At 39.2% G+C, this 9,254-nt stretch overlaps 1 non-coding gene across 1 annotated transcript; it reads right to left on the reverse strand.

Moving 5' to 3' along the window:
* Positions 1-6,176: 6,176 nt before the first annotated feature.
* On the reverse strand, positions 6,177-6,283 carry LOC118758098 (U6 spliceosomal RNA). Its single transcript, XR_004995526.2, has one exon. It is a non-coding gene; the product is annotated as a U6 spliceosomal RNA (small nuclear RNA).
* Between the last annotated feature and the right edge of the window lie 2,971 nt (positions 6,284-9,254).

Here is a 9,254-nt window from a genome sequence, read left to right on the forward strand (position 1 = left end):
GTTGACAGCAAATATCTGGGCCAATGGAGACTCTACGTAGGACTATCAGGACTATCTCAGCCAATGGAACTTGGAAAGATTTCCAAGATCAACTGCATTTCAGAACTATTGAAACCACTTCAGGCACCCTGGGATGATATCGAATGGCCATTCCCCATTCCCAGGTGCTGAGGCAGTTGAGAGGCTGGGTGGGGCTTCTCCCCATATCTTCCCACTTCCCCCAGATGTAGGAGGGGAAAAAAAATGGAAACAATGCTCTCACCCACTTCCCCCAACCCTCAATCCTTCCCACCCTGATCAACTATGTAAACATTATTAAAAACAAAAATTTAAAAAAAAACAGATGCAGTTGCATAAATGTGTCATTAACAATCAGGTGTCCCCAGTTTGTTCACTGTCTTATTCACTAAGCAGGACCTAGAATCAAAAGTTCAATTTGAATGCATTTATCACTTATCAAAAGAGAAAAATACAAGAAATTAAACATCACGTTGCATTTCACTAGAAGACAGAAGTGAGATGATTTACTGTGTGTGACCAAAAGGCTACACTTTACACAACTGTCAAGCAGATAAATGATGGAAGGTGTCATTGAAACCAATCGACAAACTTGTGTCAATTTGTCATGGAATAGGCAGAGAAATATCTCCCAGGAATATACAAAAAAATGATTAAACAATTTTGGTTTAAATCTACCCAATGAGAAAACTGTTCATTCTAATTAAGTCAAACTAAAGAGGATAACTGGATGAAAAGAAAACAAGAAAAAATTGGATCTTTGAAGCCGGAGAGAAGCAAATTCAATTTTCTGCTGCTTGTTGTCATAACACTGGCAAAACTTTGCATTCTCTCCTAGCCTTGGTTTACCTATGTGAAAAATCTATTAATATTGAAGCTCTGCCCCAATTATTCTAAGGAGTGAGGAAATGTGTGTGAATTTTTAACATAATATTTAGAATATAGGAATATAATGTAACAATAATTATTAGCCATTATTATAATATTATTAATTATTTGGATGCGTTCCTCAAAGGAAATGCCAAGCCATCCAAATGTCTTCAGTGTGCAAAAAAACAGAGTCCTAATGGCTAAGAGATTTTTCAGGGGTGGGTGTATGGCAAGTGGGTTAAGTTTAAGTTGCTGCTTGGGACATCTCACAGAGGAGTACCTGGTTTGTGTCCCAGCTACTCTGCTGCGATGCAGATTCCAGGGAGCGCGCTTTCCAGAGGGCAGCAGGTGATGGTTCAAGTACTTGGGTCCCAGCTACATACACAGGAAATGCAAACTGGGTCTCTGGCTTTGGCCTGGCCTCTCCTAGTTGATACAGCCATTTAGGGAGTGAGCCAGTAGATGAAGACCTCTCTCTTTCCATTTCTTGCTCTCTCTTGGTCTTTCAAAAAATATGAACAAACATTTTTTAAAGCAACAGAAAATTTTGGACTGCCATTGTGGATGGAAGACCCCCCCCCCCTTTCTCTCTCTCTTGGTCTTTCAAACAAATATAAATGAATAAGTAAATAAATAAATAAATAAGCAAACATTTTAAAAAATAACCAAAACTTTGAGCTGGTACTGGGACATTAAGTGGGTAATGCCAGTGTCCCATACGGGCGTTGGTTAGTGTCCCTGTTAATGACCTGGGAAAAGCAGGAGGAGATGACCCAATTGTTTGGGCCCCTCCACCCACATGGGGCACCAGATGAAGACCCTGGCTCCTGACTCCAGACTTCAGCTCTTGGTCATTATGGCCATTTGTGCAGTGATCCAAAGAATGGAAGAAATCTGTCTTTCTCTCTCTCTGTGTGCTCTGACTTTGAAAATAAATAAATAAAATCTTTAAAGAAACAACAAAACTTTACAGAACATTTATAGGCATTAACTTCTCCCATGGATGCCAAGCAAGTGAAGGTCAACCATGAGTACTTCTGTAACATCAGAGATGATGGTGTCTTGTTCACCTCTGTCATCAGCTACATCCCAAGACTCATTTGTGGAATGAATTTAAGGATGGCTCTAGGACACATCCATGAGGATATCTGACAACCCATATATCATGAAGTGATTCTTTAAGTTGTCAACATCTTAACAATCAGTAGGTGATCATTGTGCCTAAATGAAATATCTTAGCAGCATATGGAGTCCCAGCATATAATAGTTAATATTTTACCCTTCGCTTGTATGTAGCTCTGCTTCTAGGATACTTGAGTTCTGTATAAATATGAAAGCACAATGGGTTATAAGGCAGTGGTCAGGTAACAACTATGACTGATTTTCAAATTCCAATCAACTGAGGGTAGTGTTCAGGATCCACAACTCAAAGCCTCTTCAGGTAGCTTTGAAAGATTTTATTGTTTTGCCTAATCCTTCTTTCAAGTGCCACCATAATCTGTCTTTTCTATATGGCCAGAGCTCTGGCTGACTGACATTTGGGAAAATTACTAAATGTGTTGAGACTGTTTTCAAATTAAAATCAATGACAACAAGTTTTCAACAATAAACCTTAACATTATAAAAGCATATCTATGTACACATATATATATATGTCAACAAAGCAATATACAAAGACATCAGAAAAAAGTAAAATATCTTCTAACAATTACCAATGGGATGTCCAAATAAGGCTTAGAAATGGCTGGTGATTGAGTCTGACCCAGAGTTCAATCGCATACAATGTCATAGTCATTTTTCTACCCAGGATCTCTGTAATCACCAAAATCAGAGGATGCTCAAGTCCTGTATATAGGAAGGTATCATGTTTGCATTTGGCCTACATGCACCCTCCTTTTTTACTTTTTTTTTAAGATTTATTTATTGTTATTGAAAAGTCAGATATACAGAGAGGAGGAGAGACAGAAAGAAAGATCTTCTGTCTGATGATTCACTCCCCAAGTGACTGCAGTGGCCGGTGCTGTGCCAGTCCGAAGCCGGGAACCAGGAACCTCTTCCGGGTCTCCTACGCGGGTACATGCACCCTCTTACATACTTGGAATCTAGATCACTGATAATAGCTACTACATACATTCTATATAAATAGTTGTTATGCTGCCCTGACTACAGAGTAACGACAAGAAAAAAATAACTGTACATGTTCAGTAGAGCTACCACTTATTTTTTCTTTTGGGATATTCTGTGGGGTCCACACTTTGTTTTAACCGATGGATAATGGAAGGTATAGATACGGATAATCAGTGTACATGACTTCTTAAAATAACATGCATGAGAAATGATTTATTCTCTTTTCAACAAAGCATGTATTCTATAATTATTAAACAGTTACATTTCGGCTAAAAATTACTGGGAAACAGAAGGCTGAAAGAGAAAACAGGTAAAGAAGGTTTATCGTGAGAGAAGTAACAGTCATTACAGATAAAGAAATACAGAATTAGAATGCAGAGATTAAAGAAGAAAATAACTGAAAAAACTTGATAGGTTTTTTTTTTTCCTGAACATCAGTTTTGGAGCAGGATGGTGAGATCAGGGTGTTGGAAAGGAGGGGAAGATTCCCCAAGCCTCCATATCAAAGAGAAGCAGGATTTGAGGCACAGAACACAGAGTCTCAAATTCTCTTGGAACTCTACAAACCAGCATCTGCCACTACAATTACAAAAGGTGTCATCTGACCAACTTCATGCTATAATGTTAGGCTAGTGGTGTGAAACAAAGCAAAATTTTATTTTCTCAACATCCTCTACCTAGGTGTTACTTCCCTTGATAGCACTGTTGTGCTTGGTCAGGGGGGAAGGGAAGCCTACATCCTCACTGACCAACTTTACTAATGCTCCAGCTATCATTTTCAAACTTTTAAAGCTCTAAATTCTTGAACTTTTTAAGTGTTTTGTGTGTTCTTTTTCCCATCCCTTAGGTACCCTTAAATAAGTCAATTAGATAGTCTTTATATCTTGCCTTTAGGATGCTTAATTTAAACTTCTAAATTCAAGTTCTTTTATAATCAAAAAAATTAAGTTCCCTTTAATTTACATGATAATGTTGTCATTTTTTTTGTTTTTACTGAATATTATAGGACAAAAACACAGTAAGAGGAAAACATCCATTTGATGATCAAACTTTAATTTTACATTTTGCTTGGGAGTAAAATATGATTGAAAGTTATACATGTGTATAATTCTGGCCATACTTTAATTAGACAATATAGTCAGCTCAGTTAAGTTAATCTAATATCCACCATTTCCTCAATTAGTGAGGCAATTGCCAGAACACTTACGTTCATGCTCTGTCTCTCTCTTCTTTTTAGATAATAGCACAGGTATGATTTGACTTGATTCTCAGTCAGTACAGCACCTCTCTGGGCCCTGACGGATAGTTCACCATCTTCCTTGTGATCCTCGGTCCTTTGGCATTTAGTTTGCGTCATCATCCTGAGGTGCTGCTTGTAAAGCAGGCCCATCAGTCTAAATACTCATTGTCTTCCTGGTTGTTTGAGCAGAGGACTAAACAGCACTAGGAGGCTGCTGAGACTCGCTGAGCACTATAGGACTCTCACTACACAGCAAAACCGGAATGTGCTACGGGATCACAGCCTTCCTATCAACCACTGTGAGTGCAGCGTAGATAATGCATAGGCACTGCATACAGAATGTAGATAAAACATGGATTTTTTTTCCCATTACTAAAAGAAGTGTCTGATTTGTCAAGACAATTAATTTATTTAATTTATTTTAAAGGTAGAGAGAATAAATTATTTTTGAAAAGATCTTTAGTACAATTTTTTGGTCCTAAATTGTCAAATAGGTTTTAATTTTACAAATGTTATGTGTGTTAGCAGTAACAGTGCAGCTGTTGGGGAATGGGTTGTACCTTCTCCAAAGTGCACAGCTAGATCCACCAGACGGTATTGGGAGCTGTAACCCTTTCCAAGCTCTTGACTGCATGCAGCCTGCAGAGGCCAGCCTACCCACCTCTCTGTGCTTGCAGACTGATTTGGTGATCCACTGATTATCAGGATTTATTTATGGAATGCATCAATTAGGGTCACTTCAAGGAATTGTACATGGGATCTCACCCAATCCAGTAAGAATTCAGATCTCTCAGAGCCCCCCAGCAGTGTCCAGCTCCTAACTCTGGCAATAGACACAAGGCTTGGGATAGTATTACCTGGTTGATGCCCAGGCATATTTTCCAGAGGTTGCACACTGAAGAAATGGTGCTAATGCCACCACAACCACACAAATTCTATATGTGATGCAACATCAATTAACCTTGCATTCCAGTCTGATCACATTGTCGGCTGAGGAAATAGGGAGCCCTGTGGAACATCTTGGCCAATGCTTCTGCCAGCCCCTCACCTCAGAAGAAAGCACACCACGTATAACTGCGGATTTCTCCAGGACTTTTAAATGTACTTACACGCATCCACCATGCTTTATCTGATGGCTGCTCACAGACAAAAGGTAATAAGACAACTTTAGAGAGATTCTAACAAAGTGGCTTTTTTATAAACTGTCCTCTTGGTTAGAGACAAGATGGCAGAATAGAATAAGGACATGTTAAAACAGATGGAGACATTAGCCAGTGTGAAGCAGAAAGGGCACATTCAAGGAAATAGGAGGGGACAGAACAACAGCAGAGAGGCATCTGGAGACTGACAGACACAAGAAAGCAGTGGACACAACAGTGTGGTGTTGCAGTGACCGATACCCCACGGGCACTCAGCAAGCGGCAATCTGACCTGCACCAGCAGCCGGAATTCCACCAGCAACAAGATGGGAAGGGGTGTTCACTGGGAGCTTAGGAGGTGAACCCAGACAAAGAACTGCCCACCCTACTATTCTGTTTGGTTTAACTGGGAGCAGAGAAAGAACGAAAGGTCAAGATGGGTGGTGCGGGAACAGGGTGGATTTCATAGGCCAGTCTGCCCTCTAGAGCCAAATCCGGCATCATGTTGTGTAAGGGAGAGAAAGGCTATAGGACAGGACTGTGCATGCACTGAGCTGGGAGTGAACTCATTTCTGACTCAGTGAGCTGCAACAACATGATATCCTTTTTTTAAATTTGTTCATTAATTACATTGTATTATGTGACACAGTTTAATAGGTACTGGGATTCTCCCCACCCCTCCCCAAACCCTCCCCCCATGGTGGATTCCTCCACCTTGTTGCATAACAACAGTCCAAATTTAGTTGAGATTCCCTCTTTGCAAGCATATACTAAACATACAGAAAAATATGGAACGCTTCATTAATTTGCGTATCATCCTTGTGCAGGGGCCATGCTAATCTTCTCTGTATTGTTCCAATTTTAGTATATGTGCTGCTGAAGCGAGCACAACAACATGATATCCTAAAGGTTCCACCCAAGATAGGTCCAGGTAGCCCTCAGACCTGATAGCCAGCAGATCAACAACTCCAGTAGTGGCACATCAGGTGTCATTTTGTACAATGTGGAAAAACTTTAAGAATGCAGGGATAACAGTGAACTGCGCATGCACTGAAATGGGGGCAAACTCACTGAGCTCAGTGCATTGCACTGGTCCCACAGGGAAAATAATACCGACTTTGGCATCATATAAGTCAAAATAGGTCCATGTGGCTCTCAGACCTAACAGCCAACAGGTTCTGCCAAGACTAGCAGCACCAACAACCTAGCTATATAGGACATCTGGTGTCTCCCTACTCCTGGGTACTGTGCAAACCAGAAGTGGGAGAAAGGTTGTACAGACAATGGTGTAGCCTCAGCCTGGAATCACAGGAGATGGAGAATGGTAAGCCAGGAGCTGGGGCTACAGAGACCATGGCAGAAATCTAAAATAAGAACCCAGACCTGGAACTTACTGGAGTGACTGCAACCAAAGAGCCATGTACCAACTGCAATAAGCAAAACAGAATTGTATACCTGTGGGTGACACAGCTTAGAAACCTGCCTCAAGGAGAAGATTCTGCTAACCAGAATTACAATGACAAAGAGCAAAAGAAGAGACAAAGGCATAATGGATATTACTGAAGACGCTTCTGCAAAGGAACAAAACCCTTTGCCAACCTCAGAGTTGACTGAGGAAGACATTGACAAAATGGGAATACAGAATTCAACAATGAGAAGCACGTAATACAGTAGTTTAAGGAATTTAAGGAACATGTCACATTGGAACTGAATCAAATGATAGCTGATACATCAGAAATTAAGAATATAGTGGAGCAAATTAAAAGTACAGTGGAGAGTCTCCAAAATAGAATGAATGAAACAGAAGAATGAATCTTGGAATTGGAAGGTATTTCCTGTCACCAGGAGGAGACAAATAGCTGGAAGCAGAGCTGGGTCAAGCTGAAACAAAAAAGTATTCAAGAATTGAAAGACATTATTAAAAGGCCAAATATAAGAGTTATGGAAATCCCAGGACATGCAGAAAGAGAAGCTGAGTTTAAAGGTGTATTCAATGAAATAAGGGAAAAATTCCCTAGTCTAGAAAAAGAATTGGGAAACAACATCCAGGAGGGACACAGAACTCCTAACAGGGCTGACCAAAAGCAATCTTCACCATGATACATGATAATCAGGCTCTCTTCAATTGAACATAAAGAAAAGATCCTTAAATGTGCAAGTGAAAAAAATCGATTGACATATAAAAGAATGCTGATTAAACTCACTGGAGACTTCTCACAGAAAACTCTATAGGCCAGAAGAAAATGGAGTGACATATTCCAGATTCTAAAAGCAAAAATACTGTTAGCCAAGGAAAACGTACCCAGCAGAACTTTCCTTTGTCTTTGAAAATGAAATAAAATTCTTCCACAGTAAAAAAAAATTAAAATAATGTGTCTCTTCTAAACCTTCCCTACAAAGAATACTTAAAGATATTCTCTTGCAAGAAGAGAAATAACACCCACCAAAGCAAAAGCAAATGTGAAGAACACCCCAGTAAAATAACAACAGAACACTAAATAATCAATGAACAACCAAATGCTGAAATGACAGGAGCAAATTACCACCCATTCATATTAACCTTGAATGTAAATGGCTTAAACTCATCAATAAAATGTAATAGATTAGTAGACAGGATTAAAAAAATCCATCTATTTGTTGCCTACAGAAGACATATCTCACCAAAAAAGACCAGTGGAAACTATATGTCATGGATTTTGATATCTTAATTTAGTTTCATCTCTCCAAAACACTTTCTTCTGATTAAATTCTTCAATGACTCATAGATCATACAGTAGCATCATTTTCTTCAAAAGGTTTCTTGATTTTCTATTTCATTTCTTCAGATACAAATTAGTCATTCAGTAGCATTTTATTTAACTTCATGGCATTCTAAATTTCTATTTTTCTTCCTGTTGCTGATTTTGTTTTGTGGCTTTTCATTTAAGGGTATATATAGTAACTATGTAATAGAGACTATCATATCCAGTAGCATTTTATTTAACTTCATGGTGTTGTAAATTTCTATTTTTCTTCCTGTTGTTGATTTTTGTATTGTGGCTTTTCATTTAAGAGAATATATAGTAACTGTGTAATGGAGACTGTCATATCCAGATGTGGGGATACAATGCAGTATGCATCTCTACTTCCAGATCAAAGATGGATTCCCAGTGAAACTGTTTACTATAGCTTGACAATAGAATGCTGGACTCTCTACCATTTTCCATGCCGGCAATGCTGAACATATGAATGTCTATGAAGAACTATACTATAAGAATAATATAGGGGAATTCAGTGGGGAGGGGAGGGTGAAGGGGCTGGAGGGATCCAGGATATCCCAGGGCCTATGGAACTGTATCATAAAACAATAATAATTTAAAAAAATAAAGAAAAGTAAAAAAAAAAAAAAAAGGTCCTCTTGGCTCAGATTTAAGTCTTCTATGTTTGATGACGTTCTATATTAACTTATTGAAAATCACAGAAAAAGTCAGTTTTAAACTCTTAAGAATGAGTAAAGCTGGGCTTGGCAGGGAATGAGTAAAGCTTATACTTCATTTAAAAAAAACATTTTAGGGCCCGGAGTGGTGGCCTGGTAGCTGGAGTCCTTGCCTTGCATATGCCAAAATTAATGATCTATGAGTCATTGAAGAGTTTAATCAGAAGAAAGTGTTTTGGAGAGATGAAACTAAATTAAGATGAGATATGTGCCTGTGTCTCCCACATGGGTAGCAGGGCCCAGATACTTCACCCACCTAATGCTTCTTTTCCCAGGCCATTAGCAGGGAGCTGGATCAGAAGTGGAGTAGCCAGGACATCCATATGCAATGCCAGCATTGCAAAGGGTGGTTTAGCTAGCAGTGACACAATGCCAGCCCCTTACA

This window comes from Ochotona princeps, chromosome 18 (assembly GCF_030435755.1).
Source record: "Ochotona princeps isolate mOchPri1 chromosome 18, mOchPri1.hap1, whole genome shotgun sequence".
Taxonomy (NCBI): domain Eukaryota; kingdom Metazoa; phylum Chordata; class Mammalia; order Lagomorpha; family Ochotonidae; genus Ochotona; species Ochotona princeps.